This window comes from Equus przewalskii, chromosome 3 (genome assembly GCF_037783145.1).
Source record: "Equus przewalskii isolate Varuska chromosome 3, EquPr2, whole genome shotgun sequence".
In the NCBI taxonomy this organism is placed as follows: Eukaryota; Metazoa; Chordata; class Mammalia; order Perissodactyla; family Equidae; genus Equus; species Equus przewalskii.
This window is the reverse complement of record NC_091833.1, coordinates 107,485,111-107,509,208: the sequence shown is the minus strand read 5'-3', so window position 1 is coordinate 107,509,208 and position 24,098 is coordinate 107,485,111. Positions and strand designations below refer to the sequence as shown.

Sequence of the window (24,098 nt, the reverse complement as noted above, 5' to 3'; positions counted from 1 at the left end):
ACTTAATGCCTAACAAAAAGAAGGTACTCAAAAAGTATTAGTTCATTGACTATGTCCTCAAGTCTTTATTATTATGAATTGTATGTATTTATTATCTTTTTAATGGCAAGCAGAGCATGTGAACTGTTTTGCAATCTGTTTGTTAACATATACCTCAAAATAACAAGACAAAATGAGTTTTCTGTTTAAAAACAGTGCCCTTGGAAGTACTTCCATGACTGAAGCTGATAGATGATCCCCTTTGAACCAGCTGAAGGTGTCTGTGTGTTGTAGGTCAGGTTCTCTGGGTAATAGGCTCTGAGAAGGAGATTTGAGAGCAGGAAGTTTATTGAGGTGCTCTTGGGATCAACACTTCAGAAGGGGAGACAAAAGAGAAAAGAAAAGAACCTGTTTGGGCAAATGGAGAAAGGATGATGCTATGCAGTTTCAGCAAAGAGCTCAGCTGGTCCCAAAGGGAGCTGGGATGGCCCTCGGGTGGTCTTTCCTTGAGGCAAGGGTGGGAGCCAGTGACCAGTCAATAGCTGTAGGTTGTCCTGACTTTGTGTGAGCTCGATCTCCTAGCCAAGAGCAATTCTGGAGGGGACTCAGCTGAGAGCCATTAGCTGCCACCACTCCCAGCAGCTTGGGGAATGAGTAAGGAGTGCCTGGGGGCTGCAGAGCATCTGAGCAGCCCACGGCAGCATCCACTGTGCTTTGCCATGTACACCAGGAGTGCTGTGGCTCCACCTTATTTTTTATTTCTTTGGACCTTCTATTCATAAATACCCTCAGGATTCTGTCAATATATCCCAGCAAGTGGGTTGTGAATTGGTTAGTACTTTCTTTCCCTTCAAATTATCTTCTATTTGTTACTGTAGCCCAAATGCTACTGGCTCATTCTTTTGAATATCTTTTATGAACCTGATTTTTGTAAGTTGTTTCACTCCCAGTTTGCTAAAGAAAGGCAATCACATTGGGCTCAAAGAAACAGAAAAATGAGACACAACTCTAAAGGAATATGAATGGCTGACTATAATGGCCAAAAATCTAGATCCCAATGGCATTCTGAGAAAGAACTTCTAGAAATCATTCTAGATTATAAAGCACCATTGGCACAATGTGCATGGCCCTCCAGTCACTCTATTTGCTTTAAATGGATCGTCATAATTTAAACAGATAAAGGTGAGAACCTGTGTCCATTTTACCACCAGTGGCTAAGATGAATGCTTTTGGGTCCACTCATCCAAAGGCTGCTTGGCTGTAAAGATTACCAAGCATTTGTTTTCCACTGTCCTCTTCAGATACGGATGTTGGCTTCCTAAATATTAAATAAAAGTATGTTCAGGGAAAAATATTAAATTTAACGGGAATTCAGTGGGATGAGAAGGTACAAAGAGGGCTTTATGGTCTGGAAAACTATAGGAATGATTGAGCAGGACTGAGAAGACAAAGACCTACACCAAGTTGACAGACGTCCCCTTCAGCCCCGACCCAAGCAGAGTTAGAGGATTGAAGTGCTCATCTTCCAACAGTAAGACACACACACTCCCATCAGTTAGGCAATCCCAGATCTACAGCAAATCATGATTTCCAGAAACCTGGAGAAAATTCTAGTTTCCCCTTGGAGTGTACTCTGGAAACTACCCAGGCTTCCTTTACACACATTTTTATTCCGTAATTTCATTTTCGCTCTAGGATATTAACAATCATTTATGAAAATTACTAATTAGTCACACTAGCAAGAAATTCCATTTGACATTCTTGGTTTTCTCAATGCTAAATATTGTGAGTTGTCACTTAGCAACAAATTGGAACAACTCTTTGATAACACTAATGGGAAGAATCAATATTTCCTGGGTGTTTCCCTGGATATTTAGGACTAAAAGATCCCAAAGGCTGTGTCACACCTCAGCAACTGATTCTAAGTGCACATTTGGAGGGCCCTCACAGCACCAAGTGGAATGTACGTTTGACAGATTTCCAGTTAATTTGATTGAGCTAGCCAACACAGAAATGTGATTTTTGGAGCAAGTGATCAGACATAGTGTTTACCAATTACAAGTGTGATATTTTATTCTTCATTTGCCTTAACTCTTTGTCTATTTCTCGAGCACTTAAAGCCCCAAAACATGTTTATTAGAGGAAATTCAGAAATTTTAGAGAAGCACAAGAAGAAATAACATCCACAGTTTCACCACCCAAGAACTATAGTTTGGTATATTTCCTTCTGCTTATTTTTCTTTTTTAGAATAAAGAAAAAAAAATAAACTTATTTTCTTCTTTAGAAACTAGGTACCCACCTCAAACAATTTTGAAAAGTCCAGAAATAGATAACAAGGAAAATAAAACTCACCATAAACTTACTCCTGTTGATCCTTAGTAATTTTTCCATGAATTTGTTTTATTGGTTTCAAATAATTGAGGTCACACCATAGACATAATTTTCTGGCTTGATTTTTCCCTTCAGTTTTTATTTTTATCAGATTTCATAGATACACATAGTTAGAATCAAAATGTTTTGAAAGACGTAAAAATCAGTCTCTTGACTTCACCAACTTCCCTTTCCTCTTTTCCAGAAGCAAATTTCTTCAGCTCTTTTACTGTCTCTTACAATGGATGGTGTTTTGGATTTGATGAATTGGGGTATATATCAAGAAAATCTTAAAGAGTTAATGGTCTTGACTAAGATATTTACTGTAGTGTTATTTCCATTGAAAACTTTGAAACACAACCATAGATCAAACAGTTAGAGCATGAGACCCTCCATTGGAATATGTGGTTATGTGACCATAAAAATGAGCTTTAGGAAGATTTCCTAATAATTTGGAAAATTCTTATGTTGCCATGTTAAGAGATATAAAGTGGGCTAGAGACTTCTGGTGAAAGATGATGGATAGAAGACACGTATTTACTTTTGCTGACTTCCCAAACTACACCAAATTCTTATTTTTTGTTTGTTTGTTTTTTGGGGGGAAGATTAGCCCTGAGCTAACTACTGCCAATCCTCCTCATTTTTTTTGCTGAGGAAGACTGGCCCTGAGCCAACGTCCATGCCCATCTTCCTCCACTTTATATGTGGGATGCCTACCACATGATGGTGTGCCAAGCAGTGCCATGTCCACACCCGGGATTCGAGCTGGCGAACCCTGGGCCTCCAAGAAGTGGAACGTGCAAACTTAACCGCTGCGCCACTGGACCGGCCCTAATTTTTCCTTGTAAATCAAAGAAAATGATGTACATGGTATTAGTTTCTTAGAGCTGCCATAACGAGGGTCAGCCCAGTGGTGCAGTGGTTAAGTTCACGAGTTCCACTTTGGCAGCCCGGGGTTCGCCTGTTTGGATCCCAGGTGCGACATGGCACCACTTGGCAAGCCATGCTGTGGTAGGCATCCCTCATATAAAGTAGAGGAAGATGGGCACAGATGTTAGCTCAGGGCCAGTCTTCCTCAGCAAAAAAAGAGGAGGATTGGCAGTAGATGTTAGCTCAGGGCTAATCTTCCTCAAAAAAAAAGAAAAAACCACACACACAAACACAAAAACAAAGCAAAAAAACCCAAACAAACAAAAAAGAACTGCCATAACAGATAACCATAAACTAGTTGGCTCAAAACAACAGAAATCTGTTCTCTCACAGTTCTGCAGGGTAGAAGTCCAAGATCAAGGTGTCCGCGGGGCCGTACTCCCTCTGAGACTCTGGGTAGAACCCTTCCTTGCCTCTTCTAGCTTCTGGGGGTACTCCAGCTTCTAGCTGTTGATCCTTGGCATTCCTTGGCTTACAGCTTCAGCACTCTAATCTCTGCCTCTGTCATCACATAATGTTTTCCTCTTCTCATAAGCCCATCTTATACACTGCACAAATCTCATTTTTTCAAGTTGTGTCAAAATTTAAGAAAATCCAACTCAAAAATCTCAGCTTCCCGGACAGAAAATGAGCCTGTAGCGCTTCAGTATCTTAAAAATGATTCACGCTGTATTGAAAAGTTCACTGTTGATTTTCTTTAAACAGAAACTTCCATTTCATTAAAATATGATTAGATTTGCATAGGTTTTTTTACATACAACTTTTAAAAGACTAGTTCTATTGTGAAAAGTAAGGCTTACCTATAATAAATCTAATGAATATATTTCAAAATACAGTCAGGAAGCACATTCTGTTTTGCTGACTTCTAAGAAATTATGAGTTGAAATCTGTCTGATCAAGTAATTAGAGAGCAAAGTGAGTCAGTATATAATTGAGAGCTGAAATGTTTGGTACCATCTAAACATGCTCATCCTTTGAAGCCTATCATTCTATAATTACAATCTTGAAATTCAAGTTCTTTATGGAGCGAGAATGAAGTGTGAGGAGGAAGAATAAGAATTTCATCAATGACGGGGAGCCTAGACTTGTATTCTAACTTCAGCTCTGCTATTCAGTCTTTTTGTGACTTTGGGTAAGATAATGAAGTCATCGGAGCTTCAGTTTTCTCAAAATTTAGTGGCTTAGAACAATAATCTTTTTATTGTGCACAATTCTCTGGGCTGAGGATCTGAGCAGAGTCCAGCTGCAACAGCTCATGCCTGCCCCCATGCGGTCTCAGCTGGAGGGGCTCTCCTGGGACTGGAGGATTCAAGATGGCCTCACTCACTTTGGGGCCCACCCAGTGGCACAGCAGTTAAGTTTGCACGTTCCTCTTGGGTGGTCCAGGGTTAGCTGGTTCGGATCCTTGGTGCGGACATGGCACTGCTCAGAAAGCTATGCTATGGCAGGCATCCCACGTATAGAGTAGAGGAAGATGGGCACGGATGTTAGCTCAGGGCCAGTCTTCCCCAGCAAAAGGAGGACGATTGGCAGCAGATGTTAGCTCAGGGCTAATCTTTACCAAAAAACAAGATGGCCTCGCTCACATTGTCTGGTGCCTTGGCTGGAGACACTTGAATGGCTGGGGACTGGCTGGGATGACTGGGTCTCACTTTTCTTGTGGTGTTGGCTGAAATCACTTACGTGTTTGGAAATTAGATTCTCCTCCACGTGGTCTCTTCTGTCCACATGGATAGCCTGGACTTCTTTCCATGATTGGCTGGATTACCTCTGAGTAAAAGAAGAATCTATGCAGCTCCTTAGGGTCTAGGCCCAGAAATCCCAGGACATCACATTGGCTGTATTCTGTGCATCGAACCAAGTCCCAAGGCTAGCCCTGATTTCAGGGATGGGGAAACTGACCCCTCTCCTGACTGGAGGAGGGGCATAGTGATCATCCTTGCAGACGATCCACCACAAAAACCAATCAGGAAAGTCAGCCTTTGCCACACTTCTCTACCAACTTGTCTTCTCTCAGTGTTAGTAGAAGTTAAAGATTGAAGAGGACTCAAAGCCTATTTGGGGAGAGGAGAGGGTCTTTAAGGGAGAGAAAGGGGATAGTAAAAGAAAAAGGAATGAAATGGAACTAAAAAATCATCGGACAGACTTGTACACATTTAAACCTGGGACTGCAAACTCAGAGCCACAGCTGCCTCTCACCAATCCTGTATTCGTTGCAGAAAGCGTTAATCAACCACCAAACTTCCTAACGCAGTCCATTCGTGTCCCTAGGAGACCATCACCAATTTAATAGCTTGAAAAAGAGAAGAAACTTATCTACTCCCCTGGCTGGACCTCTGCGGGGCAGGGATGTGACTATTTTGAATACACTCCGCAGGTGGATCCTGACATATGCTGCCCTCTCCTGGTTACTCCCTTAGCGTGGAATAGCAAAGTACCCTTAATAGAGTAGTTTCCTAATAGGATTGTATTTGGTTCTCACAACTCAGCTGAAAAATGAGGAAACTGAAACTCAAAGAAGTTGAACAATTTGCCCAAATTCCACAGTGGGATAGTGGTGGCCCCAGTGAATCTCTTTCTACTGCCTGTAAAGCTTAACACCATCTTAAACTCTCAGAATCATAGACCCTGGAAGCTGAAGTGATGGCATCAGGTCCAAGCCCTTTGTTTTACAGATAAGGAAACGGCCCAGAAAGTTAAGGTCTTTCAATGGTCAACTCCAATAGAACAAGTTGGCCTCAGGGCTAGAGCTCAGGGTTCCTAATTCCTAGGGAATTGCCCCTTAGCTCAATTTCAGCAGAGTTAATCAATGCAACTTGGCTGCCTTCAAACTTTTGGCTCATCCATTTGGCCGATCTCTTGTTATGAAATCAAGTAGAGAAGAAGGTAGTTTCTCACAGATTCTGACCCACAGAACTGAAGCAACTCTTGTACCTTAATTTTGCCATAAGGGCTGTGGAACATTTAAATAAATCTTCAGGTTTTTCTACTGCTTTATCAGATTTTGTTATTGCCCTTGATTTAATATTTTAATAGGAGGCATTTCAAGCAGTGTCCTGAAGCATTTTATTGAGTGGGATATTCTAAAAAGCTGATGTGTTGTTTACGGATAAACCTAACCTCACTACCTTTTTGAATTTATCTAATAGACACACAACCTCTCAATAGAGAGATTTCCAGAGCTGGAAATTGTGACTTACGGACAAGGAGACAAGTCAGGCGTTGTCGATTTTTTTTTTTTTTTTTTTTTTTTAGCAAGATTAGCCCTGAGCTAACATCTGCTGCCAATCCTCCTCTTTTTGCTGAGGAAGACTGGGCCTGAGCTAACATCCGTGCCCATCTCCCTCCACTCTACACTTGGGACGCCTACCACAGCATGGCTTGTCAAGCAGTGCCGTGTCCGAACCCGGGATCTGAACTAGTGAACCCTGGGCCACCAAAGCAGAACGTGCCCACTTAACCACTGTGCCACCGGCCGGCCCCTTCCTTGGCGTCTGACACATTTGACCACTGCATCCTCAGTAATACCCTTCTTCACTTGTCTCCCGGGGGACAATACTCTCTTGCTTGATGTCCTACCTTATTGCCTACTCCTTCTTTGTCTGCTTTGCTGCTTCCTACTTTTCACCCAGATCTACTTGTGCTGGAGGCCTGGCTCTCAGTCCTTAGATTCCATCTACTCCCTTGCTTGCCTCTAATCTCATGGTCCACTAGTCAAAACAATTTAGAAAGATCAACATAGAAAAGCCTTGTTTCTTCTCTGCCCCCTCCCGGTCACCATTTTTATTAGTCTGGTTTATTTAGATATTTGTGGGCACTCAATGCTCATGGAACTGCTGCTAGTACTAATATCTTCCTTGTAAGCTTACGCTGTGTCCTCCTATTCATAGTGTTTTATATGGCAGTTTTTAAATGTGATAGAAAACTGCCAAATTATCCACATATTGTAACAAACAACCTTTCAATTATGAAAAAATTACATTTCCCTTTTCTAGGATGTAGATCTTTTTTAATGCAAGAAAATGATTTATAAGAAAGTTGAGGAGCGAAACTATGAGGAGCGAATGCCCGATCTTTAACTCACATCATTTGGGGGTGAGCTCCATGGGAGATTTGTTTGTAGTGTGCTTGTATACGTGGTCAGCACCCTCAATGAGATGTTTGGACCCCTCAGTCCTTGGTTTCATGCTCCATGGTACGGTATCAGGAGTCCATGGGAAGGTAACCCATTATTGCCCAAAAACATTTGTCTTCTGCTGGAAGGGAACATGAAACCTTGGTCTCAGGACAGAATAGGCAGCATGTGGTTTAGGGCATGGATTTCGCAGGTGGCAGACTCAGATTTAAGTCTTAGCTGCTCTGTTCTCTTGGGCATATTTGGCCACTCAGAGCCTATTTCATCTGCAAAGTGGGGATGAAAATGCCTGTCTCATATAGTTGTTGATGGATTGAACGAGAAAACTTATGTAAGGTGCCCGGCTTGGTGCTGTTACAGTATATGTCTTCCATAAGTAACAGCAATTTAAACCATTTCAACATGGCTTCTACCATTTGGGTGCCCCTATATTCTATCAGGCTTTCTTCTCTGGATCCAAACCATCTAAATGTACCTGGTAGAATAAAAGAAGTACAGACCAACTGAGATGGATTGGGCTTTTGTCAGATGCAAGGAATTCAAGAGTGTTCTCCTAGGCTATCCTGCGTGAGCAATGTAGCAAGGAAGGGAGCGTTAGACCCATAGAATCGTTCCTCCAAATCCTCTTGGCTGGTGTTGCATGAAGGAAAGTGGAAATGAGGCCAGGAATTTAAGAAAAAAAAGATCTGCAAGTTGGAAAAGGATTTCAGGGTATTATCTGATCTAGTTCCTTGCCTTTAGGTAAGCAGGATATTCGTTAACTCCTTTTTACAAATAAGGCATCTGTGGTCCACTTGGCCGAATGACTTGGCCTTGTAGTGGTGAAGACACTGCAAAGGAGATAAAACTCAGGTTTCTGTGAATCCTCAAAGCAGCAGATCCATTGTCACAAATTCAGATGCCTATAGGGGTGGATGGTATGAGCGTGTGAAGCAGGCGGTGGGGACTGGGGCAAAATGTGGGCAGCAATACTCAGTTCTAGGAGATTCATGCCCTGTGGCCTGTGGTGTTTCTAGATCTTCAAGGATTTTTAGAAAAGCAAGGAAGGAAGGGCATTTAGATTTTTATGTAAAAATTTTAGAATGTTGGTGACTAATTCACATGTTAAAAATACCGTGTAGGACTCCGAAACCCACAAGGCAGCTGGCCCCCTTTTGTTACCTTTGTACTAGCTGGCCTCCCTGCAGAGAAGGCTGTTCTGGTCTCTCACTAGACTCAGGTTTCAATGCACGCATGTGTTGGTAGCTTTAGTCTTCTTTTCTTCTTCTTATTTTGTGTGTATGCGTGTGTGTGTGTGTGTTTGGGGAAGGGGAGTGACTTTTTATTGCAACATAACACACAGACAGAAAGTACACAAATCATAAATATACACTTTGATGAGTTTTCCCAAGATGAACACACCCATGGAACAAGCCCTCAGGTCAAGAAACAACATTGTAACCACCCCAGAGGCTTCCCACATGCCCTTTCCATTAACTACCCGCCAAGGAGAGCCACATCCTGTCCTCCTACACCACTGGGTAGTTTTACCTCTTTTTGAACTTCATATAAATGCAGTCACAGAACATGTGCTCTTTTGTGTTTGGCTTCATGAGCTCAGCATTGTATTTGTGAAATTCATCCCTGTTGCTTTACGTTGTATAATTTTCTCATGCTTATTACTGTATGGTGTTTTATTATGGGAAGATACCATAATTTATTTACATATTCTACTCTTGATGAGCTGTTGGGGAATTTCCAGTTTTTGGTTATTAGGGATAATGCTACATTCTCGTCCATGCCTCTTGGGGGACCTATGTACACCTTTCTGTTGGGTATATATTTAAGGAGTGGATTGCTGAGTCATAGGTTATGCATACGTTGCTAGCATTAGGAGTTGCTACCAACAAAGGTTTCCAAAGTGGTTGTCACGATATGCTTTCCCAGTGCGTGAGTTCCGGGTGCTCCAGGTCCTTGCCCACGCTTGGCATTGTTTATCTTTTCCGTTGTAGTCTTTCCCGGGGGTGTGAGGAGATATTGCATTGTAGTTTTAGATCTGTTTTTCCTTTAAATTGGTGCAAGATGGCTCGTATTGCTAGTGGTACCACTACAACTTCATCTATTTAATACTTAAGGAATCAATTTATTGTAAATCCTCAAATGGTTCCCCACTGCTTTTAGGATAGACCTAAAACTCTATGAATTTTCTCGCACCATCCCCCTCAGGTGCCTTCATTCAAGTCACATTGAGCATCTGGCCTTCCTGCTTTCTTCCCAGGGTTTTCCTCTTTCATGCTCTTACCCAGATTTGGTCCTCCCGTGTGCTGCTCTCTCTGCCTGGAACTGCATTTTCTGACATCACCACCTGACTGACATGTATTCAGCCCTCAGGACTCAGCCCAAATGTTGCCTCTTCCAGGAAGCCTCTCCTGACCTTCATGACTTAGCTGCTTATACTGTGCCAAAATGGTCAATTTGCTTATTAAAATCCATCAGATCTTCAAGGGTAATTTATGTGGTTATCGTAGCTTATGAACAGCAAATGTTTCTTGAATGAATGAATGAACAAATGAGTGCATGAATGTGGGAGATTGGAAATGGGACTAAGCAGAGATTTGACTGTGGTATTTTTGAAGAGGGATTTTTAACCACAATGACAATAAAAATAATGATGATAAGGTCCTGTCTCTCCTTTTGCTCGACTGGCTTAACCAAAGGGTTGGTTCTGGAAAGCATAACAATACATTCTTCATTCAGTTAAATTCCAGTGTTGAAAGGATATTGAAAGATGATCCAGTTTTATGCAAAAATGAATTTCTTTAATCATAGCAGTTACTCAGTAGGCCACGGGAAAGTGATTAAAGCAGATGATTCATTATTAGGTTCAGGGAGAAGTTGTTTCAACCCCGCCCTGAAGGCCTGGTAGGTGGAAGGGTTTGATGTCCTTCCAGCTATCTTCAGGCTCAAACATGGTCAATACAAGTTTGATCACTTAGTATTTCCCTCCGGATTTCCTAAATAGGGAGGCTCTTATAATCCAAGAATCTTCTGTGGGACAATGGGCCACCAATGAGTCATCTGATTCATCTTTAAATGACATAGCACTGCGATTCTTATTGAACAGTAATACATTGATTGGCTTCAGACTTAAAGGTATTGGTGGATGAGTCTATCAACCAGACTTATGGAACACTGCCCTGAAGCAGTTACCAAGGTATGTTGGTGAAATCGGGCTAAAATAGAAAGAAGAAATCTTGAACCCATAACCCAGATGGGGCTGCCAGATTATTTCTCCAACTTCAATCAGGATTCATTGAGAGAAAATCACCTGCTAGCAATACTCATTTGCTACAGTTGTTTTAAAAACACAATCGTATTTTAAAATTATTTTCTTACTCTAAAAAGTAACAGGATGGAGAATTCAGTGCAAAACTCCATAACAGGAGGGACTGTGTCTACTTCATCTCTGCATGCCCAAGGCTTGGTCAGGTGCCTGGGTCTAAGGGACGTCCAACAATCATTTGATTGAAAAGGCATTTATATCCCATACTTTGTCTCTGACAGCAGATTTTGTTTCTGTTATGCAACTCTGAAGCACAACTTGCACTTTTTTACATTCATAAAGAATGAGTTGCATTAGCATACAATGTAAATTTGACAGAGACATTTTTAGGGAAAATAGAGAAAATGTTCACCTTACAGAGAATGTAGCACGTCATCCTCCAATTCCCCATCAAGCATGTACTTCCAGTCTCTCTCTTTCTCCCTTTTTTTTGGCTTTAGACACTGATTCTGTCTCTTCAGAAGTAGAGCTTCTCTTGGGGCTGGCCTGGTGGCACAGTGGTTAAGTGTGCACATTCCCCTCCCATGGCCCGGGGTTCGCTGGTTCGAATCCCGGGTGCAGACATGGCACTGCTTGGCAAGCCATGCTGTGGCAGGCATCCCACATATAAAGTAGAGAAAGATGGGCACAGATGTTAGCTCGGGGCCAGTCTTCCTCAGGCAAAAGAGGACAATTGGCAGCAGATGTTAGCTCAGGGCTAATCTTCCTCCAAAAAAAAAAAAAAAGAATTCAAATTCAGAATTAAGTCAATTTAGAAACAAATACTAATTGATAAATGATAAAATTAAAAAATAGAAAATGGTAGTATTTGGGATTTGGAAAATGACAAGATCAAGTTGGACTTCCTGTTATTGGTGTTGCTAAAAACAGAAAGTGTAGTATTGCGTAAGGGCTAATGTTTTGTGTCAGCTTGGTTAGGCCATGGTACCCAGATAGTTGGTCAAATATTATTTTAGATGTTGCTGTGAATGTATCTGAAAAGATATGATTAACATTTAAGTCAGTGGACTTTGAGTAAAGCAGATGACCCTCCCTAATATGGGTGGGCCTCATCCAATCAGTTGAAGGCCTTAAGAGAACAAGGATTGACCTCCCCCAAGCAAGAAGAAATTCTGTCAGCAGACTGCCTTTGGACTCAAACTGCAACTCTTCCTTGGGTCTCTAGACTGCTAGCCTACGCTGAAGATTTCGGATCTGAGCCTCCACAACCATGTGAGCCAATTCCTTAAAATTAATCAATCTCTCTCTCTCTCTCTTCCTTTATTTATATATATATATAAATAACCTATGGTTCTGGTTCTCTGCAGAAGCATGAGTGAAACATAGTGTTACCAGCATTTTAAATATGCGGCAAAAGTTAAGTGACATTCCCTAAACCACCGTATTTAGTGAGCAGCAGGGCAAGGACACACCTGTGATTCCAAGTCTGTCCGCAATACCATGTGGCTTTTGCAATTACAGAAGAAAAAGAAGACAAACACATTTTCAAACTTCAGCGATGGCCTAAGAAAAAAAGCCATAATGACAGCAGTCAAGAGATAAAAAGATAAAAAGGATGTGAAACCCATGTGGCCAAAGAAGGACTTGGCACTTGAATGTCACTTTTCAGAAAGTCCCTAACAGCACGTGTGCAAGCACGTGCATACGTGCACACATACACACTCACAGAGCCCAGGTGTAGGATCAGTTACTTGTATTTATTCTCAAATGCTTGTGCCCTGAAAATACCACTGAAACAACTGGTTGATCGGTTCATCCGAGTTAACTGCCACCTTTGACAGAGTCTTAATAGAGTGTCAGAGTGGGGAGGGCAAAGTCAGGATATTTAGATATTTATGGGGTTGTGGGGCAGGTTTAAGGTAAGTCTTTCAATGCAGGGGCTTGATTAGGACTGGCTAAGGATCGTGACGTAATTGTTTATCACTGGTGGGCACAGCAGGGCAGTGATTCCCGGGGAAAGTTTCGAAGAGTCTTGAGGAATAAACAGTGATTTGATGCTATAAATGGGAATATTGAGCAGTCTGATGTTGGCTTAAATCAGTTTGATCTCAGGAAATTCCTGACACAAACAATAATCCACTTGCAACTTTTAGTCTTCTCCCGTTGGTTTCCTGGAATAGTAAAGTCAGGTTGCTAAAGACAGAGATGGCACAATTTGTTTTTGCCCCTCAGCAGCTTCGAAGGGTGACTCGGCAGTTTTTCACATACATAAAGAACTCACTGCATTGCTGCTGCTGGGGCTCAGGGCAGGCTGCCCCAAGATGTGCCACAGTGGCGTGCTGATTATTTTGAATTGAAGTTACTTGAGAAACAGCTGGTGCAAGCAGCATACTTTGACCCTCCTCTCTCTCCCTGAATGCAGGAAACAACTCTCCCCTGTGAAGGTGCCCTCCTTGCACCAGAGGGTGGAGAGATATCCTTAGCTCCAAAGACAGCGGCTTCAGGGCCCCCAGGCTCTGTACACAACCTCTGCTTAGATTCTTTACTAGTTAAGCATTCAAAGCCCAATCTTCTTTGTCTTGTCAATTCCTCACAAATTTATTGTTTCTTTGTCTAAGAAGTATAAAAGCTGTTTGTTTTAGTCATTTCTTCAGGTCTGCTCCCGTATGTGCAAGTTATTTTGTTTTCTCCTGTTATTCTGTCTTGTGTCAATTTGATTATTAGAACAGCCAAAAGAACTCAAGAGAGGTGGGGAGGAGTTTCCCTCTCCCTATCACTGTACAATGTTGATTTTACTGGGAGTTTTTTTAAGGGATAATAGAGAAAAAGGTTTGCCTTGCAAAGGCATGTTGATGAAGACAGTGATACTAAAGTCACGTCAAGGTAGACAGCATGGAGGCATAGATAGGTTTAGTTGTCATAATCAGCTCTTGGTTACAAGTGGCAGAAAACACAACTCAGACGGGGTTTTCAGAAAAAAGATTCTGTTGGCTCACGATACTGCAAAAATCCAAGTCCAGGCATGGGTAGAACCAGGGGTCACATGATTACATCATTTATTATGGACATATGACTAGAGAAAGATCTTGTATCTGCCTCCATTTCTCAACTCTGCTGTCCTCTATGTTGGCCCCATTCTCAAGGCAACTCTCCCTACTCATGAGGAATGTGGAAAATGAGGGTGGGGTGTTATTTTAGAGGGATCAAGAATGTCTCTAGGAAGACGTGAGTTAAATCAGCCGTGTGAATATCTCGGGCAGGCCTTTTTGGCAGAGGGAAAAGTAGTGATCAAAGACCTCCAAGTTAGCAATGCGTTTAGGATATGTGAAAACTATAAGAAGCCCAGCGTGATTAGAATGGAGTGAGCAAAGCAGAGAAATGAGTTAGAGATGTCAAAAATTAGAAATGAGTCCAGAGAGAGGCAGGGGTCAGATTATACAGGCACTAACAAGCCGTGGAGAAGAGCTGGGATTTTGTTCCACACGTGACAGGAAGAATTGGCGGGTATTGGGCAGGGGAATGACAGGTCTGTTTTATATTTTCTATAGCTCTCTCTGGCCACTAGGTGGAGAGTTACCTGTAGAGGATGGAAGAAAGACGCCCAGAGAGGAGACAAGGTGGGAGGTGACGGTGGTTTGACAGTAGAACCAGCAAGACGTGCTAAGGGGTCAGAGGTGAGGCAGAAAGGAAATACAGGAGTCAAGGATGGGTTCTAGGTTTATGCCCCGAATAAATGAGAAATGTGAGTGCCATTACAAAGGTGGGGGCACCTGAGGAAGGAACAGTTAAGAATCAAGAGTTCTGGACATGGTTACTTGAAATGCCTACCAGACATGCATGCAATATGTCTGATAGGAACTTGGACGTACGAGTCTGAACATAGAGGAAAGATTGGTCTTGGGGTACTTTGGGAAGCAGGAATGTAGATGAAAAGAGCAGGGTTCTAAGGACCGATCCCTGGGGCACCCCAACATATAGAGGCTGGAAAAAGGACGCGAAACCGGGAAAGGCAACTGAGAAGTGACCTATAAGGTAAAGCAAACCAGGAATGTGACGCTCTATAGCTATGTAAAGGGAGTATTTCCAGAAGGACAGGTGATCAGTGTGTCAGAAGGTCCTGAGAGCTTGAGTAAGATGAGCTCTGAGGGTTGACAAATAGAAATGAATACATAACAATTCAGATCTTCAAAACACACTTATGGGCCAGCCTGGTGCTGCAGTGGTTAAGTTCACACGTTCTGCTTCTCTGCGGCCCGGGGTTCACCGGTTCGGATCCCAGGTGCGGACATGGCACCCCTTGGCAAAAAGCCATGCTGTGGTAGGCGTCCCACATATAAAACAGAGGAAGATGGGCATGGATGTTAGCTCAGGGCCAATCTTCATCAGTAAAAAGAGGAAGATTGGCAGTAGTTAGCTCAGGGCTAATCTTCCTCAAAACAAAACAAAACAAAACTAACAAAAAAACCCCACACATTTTCTGTGACCTGCTGGCATTGTGCTCTGGAGTCCCCATTCCTGCTGGTGATGGTAAAAGAGGGGGCTAGCAAGACAATTAAAGTTTGCTTCCTCTTTTTTGGATTTTAATTATTGTCTTTGGGTTTAACTTGATTTCTTTGGGGGTAAGTAGTAAGTTCAAAGAGAAAACAGCCCGTCAGGGTTATTTTCTCCCTCCTCAAGGGGTTTCTTTACCACCTCATTCTCAAAAAGGTGTCTGCGGGCAGAAGGACGTGTGTGGAGCAGGGGTGGGGCCACTAGTCCTTGTCTTTGCTGGTGTGTGTGGCTCCTGCAGGCTGGTTCTCTGGTCCTGGCTCTGTTCCTGAGCTCTTAGCCCTGGGATTTCCCTCCTTGTCACCATCCCAGGCCTCTTCTGGGCCGCAAGTTCTCTCAGTGCCTTTGAACCTCCTTTTTAGGATGGGAAGCACAGGAACTCTGGATGGCTTTCACTGCTCTCATCAAGTCCCTTGATCATGGCCACCCGAATGTGAGTGCCATCCTCAATGAAGGCTTTCTCTCAGGGTCTTGCTATTTGCCTGACTGATGACAGGAGAAGCAAGAATGAAGCCCCCTTACATTATTTCCAAACCAATTCAGATGTTTCTATTGTCCTTCACTCCCCTCAATCCTCACAGGCTTTGATCTTGATGGAGGTATCCATGACACTTGCTTCTGACCCTTTGTCCTGTTCTTGTTATACTTCCTCTTCCTGTGTCAAGGTATGTCACTTACATCACATCTGGGGTCTTCCCTCTGGCCTGTGGTATGACTCTGTGGTCCTAGATGGCCAGACTTGGTTCTTGATAAGTAAAAGGGAACTTTTCCAAGATAGGGAAGCCCTTCTCTCTTGTGAAAAAGCCTAGTATTTAACTCAACTATCTGCCTAGGAACTCTAGAAAGTCAACTTTGAGAGTCAAGGCTAAGAAATGATTTCTAATACTGCTAATCCCAAAGCAGAGAAACCCATCGATCCAGGATGGTATGGAACCACAGGGCAATCTGCTCTCAAAGGAATGAAAAATACAATGATTTAATCAGGCACACTGTTTTAACAACATTTCCCCTTCTGTCTGTCCCCTTACAACGGCCCTTGGCGTAGTCTCATGAATTGCATTGCTCTTACTTCTCGTGTTCCTTTCAGTCACATCTGAGCAGTTGCCTCTCATTCCAAACTTCTCCTGGTGCCCACTCTCATTCTGCCACTCAAAGAATCCTTGTGCAGCCAGAGGAGACCTCAACACTTGCATTATGCTGCTGCCATGGCCAGACAGACATTGTTAGGCAGTCCTGAATTCAAATTTTGTTTTAGCCATCCTGCTACATGTGATCAAGTATAAATTACCTATGATTTCTGAGCCTTAGTTTTATCTTAATTGTAAAATAGGCATAATAATACTGATCTCAAAGGATTATTGTGAATACTGAAAATAAGAATATTAACACATCTAAGGAACTGGATATGGAGTTGACACTTCAAAAAATACAAATGATGAAGAAGCAATTACTTAGAATAGAATTCAAATTTCTCATCATTGCCTATAAGGTCCCTTGTGGTCTGGCCCTAAGCACTCTCTGCCTCTAATGGGTCTTTTCCTCTAACTAACCAGCTCTCCAATGCCAAGCGGGTGTCCTACAGCTCAGTTCAGTTCAGACACTAGCTTCCTGGAGTTAGCTTCAGACTCCACAGGCTTAAAGGCTCAGTCCCATGCAATTGTCCCCACTTCAGATGCCAGTCACAAGTATCAGGTCCCCAGATTACCCACATTCTGTCCAACTTGTCTATAAAGTTGAGGGTTCCCACAACCCCCCATCAGCTTTGATAGTTTGCTTCTAGGACTCACAGAACTGAGGAAAAAGCTCTGCTTACAATTACAGTTTGTTATAAAGGATAAAAGTGAACAGCCACATGAAGCGGTACCACGTGAAGGGGGAGGGCCAAAAGGATCCTGAGCACAGGAGCTTCTGTCCCGTGGAGTTGGGGTGTGCCATCCTCCTGGCACATGGATGTATTTGCCAACACAGAAGCTCTCTGAACCCTGTTCTTTAGGGGTTTTTATGGAGGTTTCGTTACGTAGGCATGCTTGATCAGGTCATTGGCCATTAGTGATTGAACTCAATCTCCCATCCCTGGAGGTCAGGGGATGGTGCTGAGTGTTCCAACCTTCGAATCAAGGGTTGGTTCCTCTGACAACCAGCCCCGATCCTGAAGTTATCTAGGGACCCTCTGAGAGTTATCTTATTAGCATAAACTCAGGTATGGTTGAAAGGGGCTTGTTCTCAATAACAAAAGATGTTCCTATCACCACTATCATTCAGGAAATTCCAAAGGTTTTTGGAGCTCTATGCCAGGATCTGGGGACAAGGACCAAAAACTTTTTTAAGATTATTATTACACCACAGGCTACCCCCTGGTCTTTGGCCACATATCCCTTGCAGCAAAATGATCGCCCCTGTCAGAACATTTATGTTTGGTGTAGCATTTATAGAAGAGATGTAGCAATAGCACCAACACACATATGCCTAACATATTTGGAGAAGCCAGCGTGGGGTGATGTTACCACCCAAGGTGGGTCGTCTTGATGAGGATTATTTTAGGCTGGTTACTGTTAAAAACTGCAGACAGGAAGGAGGCTCTGAGGAGTGGAATTTGCTTGCCCTTTGATGAGAGACATTTGCATTTGTAAAGGAAATCTCCATCTGTAAATGTGTCTCCCTCTCTGTACCAGGAAGAAGGGGGGGATGACCTTATCTGTAGAAACTCTTAATCAATGCCAAAGGCAGGGACTTAAATCTGCATCTTGCTTACTGTACTTGTGTGGTAATCTCCCATGATCGACTCCCCCTCCACCCCCAACATCCTCCTTTGTCTTTAGCTAAAAATAATATCTAAGGTGGTGGCTTCAGTCATTTACTTAATCCGGTTTGATTCTTATCTAAAAGTTATAGGACCACCCAATAACCAGACCCCACCTGCACTGATACCATTTTAACAACTTTTTAACATATTCTTTCCTTTGTCTTGTAAAAAGATAACTCACATACCTATGCCTTAAATTAGCCCTACCCTCAACCCATGTTTGCAGCAGCTCTTCCTGCCCATGGGTCCTGTCCCCATGATATTCCACACTATTTTCTAAATAAAAGAGCACTACTGCTAGACCTTGAGAGTCCAAGAAATCTTTCTTTTGACTCCTTGGATCACTGACCCCGCATCAGTCTGACTGCCGCATCAGTCTCCTGCCAATAATCGCGAGGCAAGGAGGTTGGAGAGAAAGGGTTTTCTTATAGCTTCCTAGCAAGGGAGAAGATGGCTGACTAATGTCCAAAAGAAACATCTACCAGAACAAAGCCTACAGGTCAGTTATATAGGGAGCTGGTCTCTGGGTGGGGCAGATATCTGGTCCCGATAATCTCCTGTTTTACTGGATATGCATCAGAGACTGGAGCAATGCCTCATACCCTGATTTAGTTAAAGATAATAAGAGGAAAATCTTTAATATGTATAGTAAATATTATTGAGTAGTGCCAACAGAGACAGATTTAAAGAAACAACTAATTTGTCCCATAAAGCCATTACATACATTTTCATATTCTTGCACTAATCTGGTTACTCTTCACCCCCATTGTTCTACTGCTATCTGTGCCTTTTGAGAAGCTTGTGCAGAACAATTTAGCATAGAAATCAGCTAATGGTTAGAGGTGATTCAGTTCTTCCTCAGGCCAATCATTTTCCATAGAGATTACATGCTGAAGAGATTTTAACTCAATCTTACGATACATTTGATCATAATAGCAGTATAATCACAAGACTTAACATGAGGTGTTGAATCTTAACAACACCAGTATTATACCATATTGCAGTGTGGTCAAGGTACAGTTCAGCTTTATTACAGGACAGATCAGTAAGAATTACACAGGGATTTCGTTTGTCTTGACAACAGAATCTACCCTTGCCCATAAGCCAGACATTACTCAGGACAGGCGTTGTTACAGTTGGCCACGGCTCAGTTATTTCTGGGTTCCAGGTTAACTGGGGACAAAGCCAATCACCCCGCCTCATCTCACAGGCTTGTACTAGACTGGTTTCCATTGTGTATTATTATACAGCAGGGCCACTTCCCTCCTGTGGGAAGGACAAATGGAATGGTCTTCAGAATAGTTTATAGCCCTACTAACTATATGGCAGGAAGTGTTTTATTTTGACCTGTTCTAGGGGTGAGGGCTGTCAGAATACATCAATGTCAATTCCAAGTGCTCCTGGAGAACTTCTATAAACCTGGAGGCCATAAGATCCCCATAGGTTTACCCCATGACCCTCAGCAGCTAAAATGGAGGACCATGGCCTCATGGCCATTTCAGCCTCCATTTGTATTAAAATAGTCAAGAGGCTCTGTTGGGTCAGGGTACAGGCTTTCCCAAGGCTGGGTTCTCACATTAATCCAGCTTTATTTGCTGATTCTGCCTCACCCACTTTGCTAAAGCCTCATTACCTTTCCATGCTGACTCTCGTCCTTTGCTTTCCTCCTGAAAAAGAAGTTCCTTTAATCTGCTTATCCTGGTTAACAAATATTTTTCCTCTGAATGCTGCTCCTCATGAAAAGCAAATTCAGCTTATCCCAGGATGCTTAGACTGGCACCTATCTCTCTTAAGGCCCTTTTCTGTCTTGTGGACCAATGCTATTTAGTCTACCATGCACATTGGTGCCATTAGGTACTAATGGCCTGAGTGCATTTAGGATACATATTTTGCACACAAAAATGTTGGGTCCTGCATACTAGGGTTAGATGAGTGGTCATCCCACATAGCTGTAATTTACTTTGCATGTGCTGTATAGACTCCTGCTGCCTTCCTCATTTCAGGCCAGGGCCATTCACTCTGGGGAGCTCGGATCTATCACGTGCCCCCTCTGCCACTGCTGTAATTCCATCAGAGACCCATTGTTTTATTCTGCTTAATAGATTTCCATCCATAAAAACAAGGGTGATCTTGGGGCAGGCCCAGTGGTGTAGTGGTTAAGTTCTCGCACTCCACTTTGGCGGCCTGGGGTTCGGATCCCAGTGATCTGAACTGCACACTGCTTATGAAGCCATGCTGTGGCAGCATCCCACATACAAAATAGAGGAAGCTTGGCACAGATCTTAGCTCAGTGACAATCTTCCTCAAGTAAAAAGAGGAAGATTGACAACAGATGTTAGCTCAGGGACAATCTTCCTCACCAAAACAAACCCAAAGCCAAAACAAAACAAAGGGTAGTATGAGTTTGCACAGAGCACACTATGGCATATTGGATAAACTGGTACTGTATTTTGTCCATTATAACCAGAGATCTTTCTAAGCATTCAATCACCAAAGTTTACAGCTATATCACATGGTCGGAAGTCCCAGAAGGAGGCAATTATTGGAAATTCCTTCCCAAATGATATCCTTTGTAGTAGATGTGGTCTAAAAAATAGGAGTCAAAAGATTCTGGCATACTATTAGAGTTTCATTTAGTCATTAACAGCTGGTCCAGTTCATCATCATATTGTATGACCAGAACGTCTCCCCGAGTGATCTCACTCAGATTTGCACGCTGCCATTTGACCTTGTCAGGTTCCCAGAGCAGGAGGAGTGTTGACAAACATAGCTTCGCCCTTCCAAGCATCTGGTACAACTGTGCTAAGAGATAATATTATTCTCTTGCTCTCAGCCTCTCTCGAGGCAGTAATATGATGTTGGATTTCCCTGATTGCATAACTCACTTATTCATTCCTTTACCCTCAGCTACTATTTCTCCTCTATCCATTTGTCATTTATTTTTACCCCAACTTTTCCACCTTTGGAAGGGACGTTAGGTTTGACCACTGTGCGGGTCCAGATTGCTGGCAGCATTACTAGTCCAGCAAGTGCCTCCTTCGCAGTCCACTCTCGCTCACATAGGGTAGGGTTACAGAGGGACAGAATTAGAGGGCTATCTTGATCACTAGGCTACACCACAGCATTTACTGTCAACTCGAACTTTCCCAAATGGGGTGGAGGCATAATCCACCCTATCAGGTCCTTAGGAATTCTTTTTTTTTTTTAGGAAGATTAGCTGTGAGAAGATTAGCCATCTGCCACCAATCCTCCTCTTTTTGCTGAGGAAGACTGGTCCTGAGCTAACATTCATGCCTGTCTTCCTCTACTGTATATGTGGGATGCGTGCCGCAGGATAGCCTGACAAGCGGTGTGTAGGTCTGCACCCGGGATCCGAACTTGCGAAACCCGGGCCACCAAGGCGGAAAGTGTGAACTTAACTCATGCACCATCGGGTGGCCCCAGGAATTCCGACATAAAGGTTTAAAGGTATGGTTACAGTTTCCTGCTTAGGAATCATCTTTGCTTCTAGTACCCGCAGTTGGATCCCTGGCCTAGGGACCTCTGCATCAGGCAGGAAAAAAGAACGTTGAGGCAACATGGGGAAGAACTGTATAGTCGCACCAGCATCCTCCTCTACCCCTTGTCCCATGTTCCCCAGAAAATTGGGGAAACTATCCAGTGGCGACCTTTATCCCCATTGATGTTGAGTGTGAGCACACACTTACAAAGGTGTGCAAGCCAGCCCCTCATGTCTTTGTCTCCCTTTTTTAGACAGCAAATGCTTCAGAGAGCAAATGTTTCACCTGCCTGTTCCAATTCTCTGTTAAACCCCTATTCTGAGGATGATATGCAACACAGTATGTCTGTTTGGTATGATATCTCTTGGTCCACTGTTGGACGCTATGGACCATAAAGTGCATCCCTTGATCTGAAGAAATGTAACTCGGCCACCTAAATTGGTACAGCATATTCTGTTGCAACCCGTAATAGCATTTTGAGCATTTGCATCTACCCTTGGGTATGCAAAGCCCAGTCTGAAGCAAGTGTCTATTCCTGTCAGGACCCATCTACAGCCCCTCTGGGGCCACAGCATTGCTTCAGTGTATCCATCTGTCAGGTGTGAATGGAGTCTTTCCCCCGGGGAATTTTCCCCATAGCCATCTGCAGCCTCAGTCTCTTTCGTTGGTAGACAGTACAGTTCTTGTTGGCATTTTGTGCCTCAGAGGGTGTAAGAGGAATATGTCTAGATCTGGCCACTCTGCATTGCTGCTGCCCCCCCATGTCCACTCAGCTCATGGACCCACTTGGCCACTTCAAGGGAGTGTATCTAAAGGCCCACTTGGCAGTTCCAAATGCTTTATGAACCTGGAAGGGAGTTCTTCTGATGGGCATCAATACGTCTTACTTTAATGACCCCTTAAATTCCCAGAGTGATTTCCATAGGGCCGCATCCCATACGGGCATTCCTTTAATAGTTCAATTTTCCATTGCCCATTTACCCGACCATATGGCCAAGCCATTGGCTGCTGTCCATGAGTTGGTAAAAACCCAAACATAGGGGCTTTTACCATTGTTCAATTCTTTCATCACTGGTAAGAAAAGAGCATGAAAAGTCAGCCCATTGAACTGATTTATTCTTAACTTCTTCAATCAGAGTCTTTCCATCTGCTGGTCTTAATGTTGTGGCTTTCCAAACAGGATACTGTCCATTCCCCTTGGAAGTGCCATCCCATAAACCAAGCAGCTCTTTGTTGGTCAACTGAGTGCTGTTCACAGGGCACTGTCCATGTGGCAATCAGTTCCAGCAGCTCCTCAGGGGGTTCCAAAGTTGGTCCTAGGGGAAAGGAGACTACCCACCTGTGGATATAGTGGGGGCCTCCTCAATTTCCCTGGTAGCATGCTCCCATAGAAACCATTTCCATTTTATTATGGAACTCCTCTGGGCACTGCCTTTCTTATTAGAGTGTCTCTCTAACATCACCCAAGACATTATGGGTATCTCAGGCTTCTTGGTTATTTCGTGTCCTTCAGTCATTTACGCAGTCTCAAATGCCCAATAGCAAGCTAGTAATTGTCTCTCAAATGGTGTATACTAGGTGGCAGCATGTAGAAATTTTCTGGTCCAAAATTAAATAGCCACCACTGGGAGGCACACATAGGCTTTTGCCATAGGCTTCAGTCTGCGTGAGTATGAGTGGTAGACACTTCCAAAATCATACCTGAGTGGGGATCATAGGGCTCAAAGGTGCTGAGAGAGCTCATGCTTTTTGTAATTCAAACATGGCTTGCTTTTGTTCAGGTCCCCTCTCAAATACAGCCATCTTTCAGGGAGTCTTATACATAGGAACTAGCAATATTTCTAGATGTGGGCTATATTCTCCAAAATCCAAATAAACCAATCGACTTCTGGGCTTCTTGTTTGGTCCTAGGTGTTGGTAATAACAGCAGTTTATTTCTAGTCACTTGTGGAATATCACAAGTGGCTTCTGCCCAGGTTATTCCTAAGAATCTCACTGGTTGGGTGGGCCCTTGGATCTTCGCTGGGTGTATTAACCAGCCTTGGTTAGCTATGTAAATCACCACGGCATTCAAGTCAGTCCTAACTTGCTCTTAGGTTTCTGATATTATCATAATGTCACCAATATAGTGTTATTACACTTGGGACCTGATTCAAGTCCAACTCCCTTTTGATTAACTATGATAGTAAGCTGATGAATTCAGATAACCCAGGTCAGTAAAGTAGAAATTCAGATCCTTCCAACATAAGGGCGAACTGGGGTTGGCTCTTTTCTGAGACTGAAATAGAGAATAAAGCATTTGAAGGATCAATCACTGAGTTTTCTATGATCTGTTTTCACTCGCAACATTTCTTTTGTTTTCTTTTTGGTTTTTGTTTTATTTTGTGAGTGTGAGGAAGATTGGCCCCCAGCTAACATCTGTTGCCAATCTTCCTCTTTCTGCTTGAGGAAGACTGTTGTTGAGCTGACATCTGTGGGAATCTTCCTCCATTTTTTGTATGTAGGACACCACCACAGAGTGGCATGATGAGTGGTGCAAAGCTCCATGCCTGGGATCTGAACCTGTGAAC

At 43.1% G+C, this 24,098-nt stretch overlaps 1 long non-coding RNA gene across 1 annotated transcript in view; it reads left to right on the top strand.

The window, feature by feature from the left end:
- LOC139082368 (uncharacterized) overlaps positions 1–24,098 on the top strand; it is a 47,312-nt gene that overhangs the window by 626 nt on the left and 22,588 nt on the right. The window lies entirely within an intron of this gene.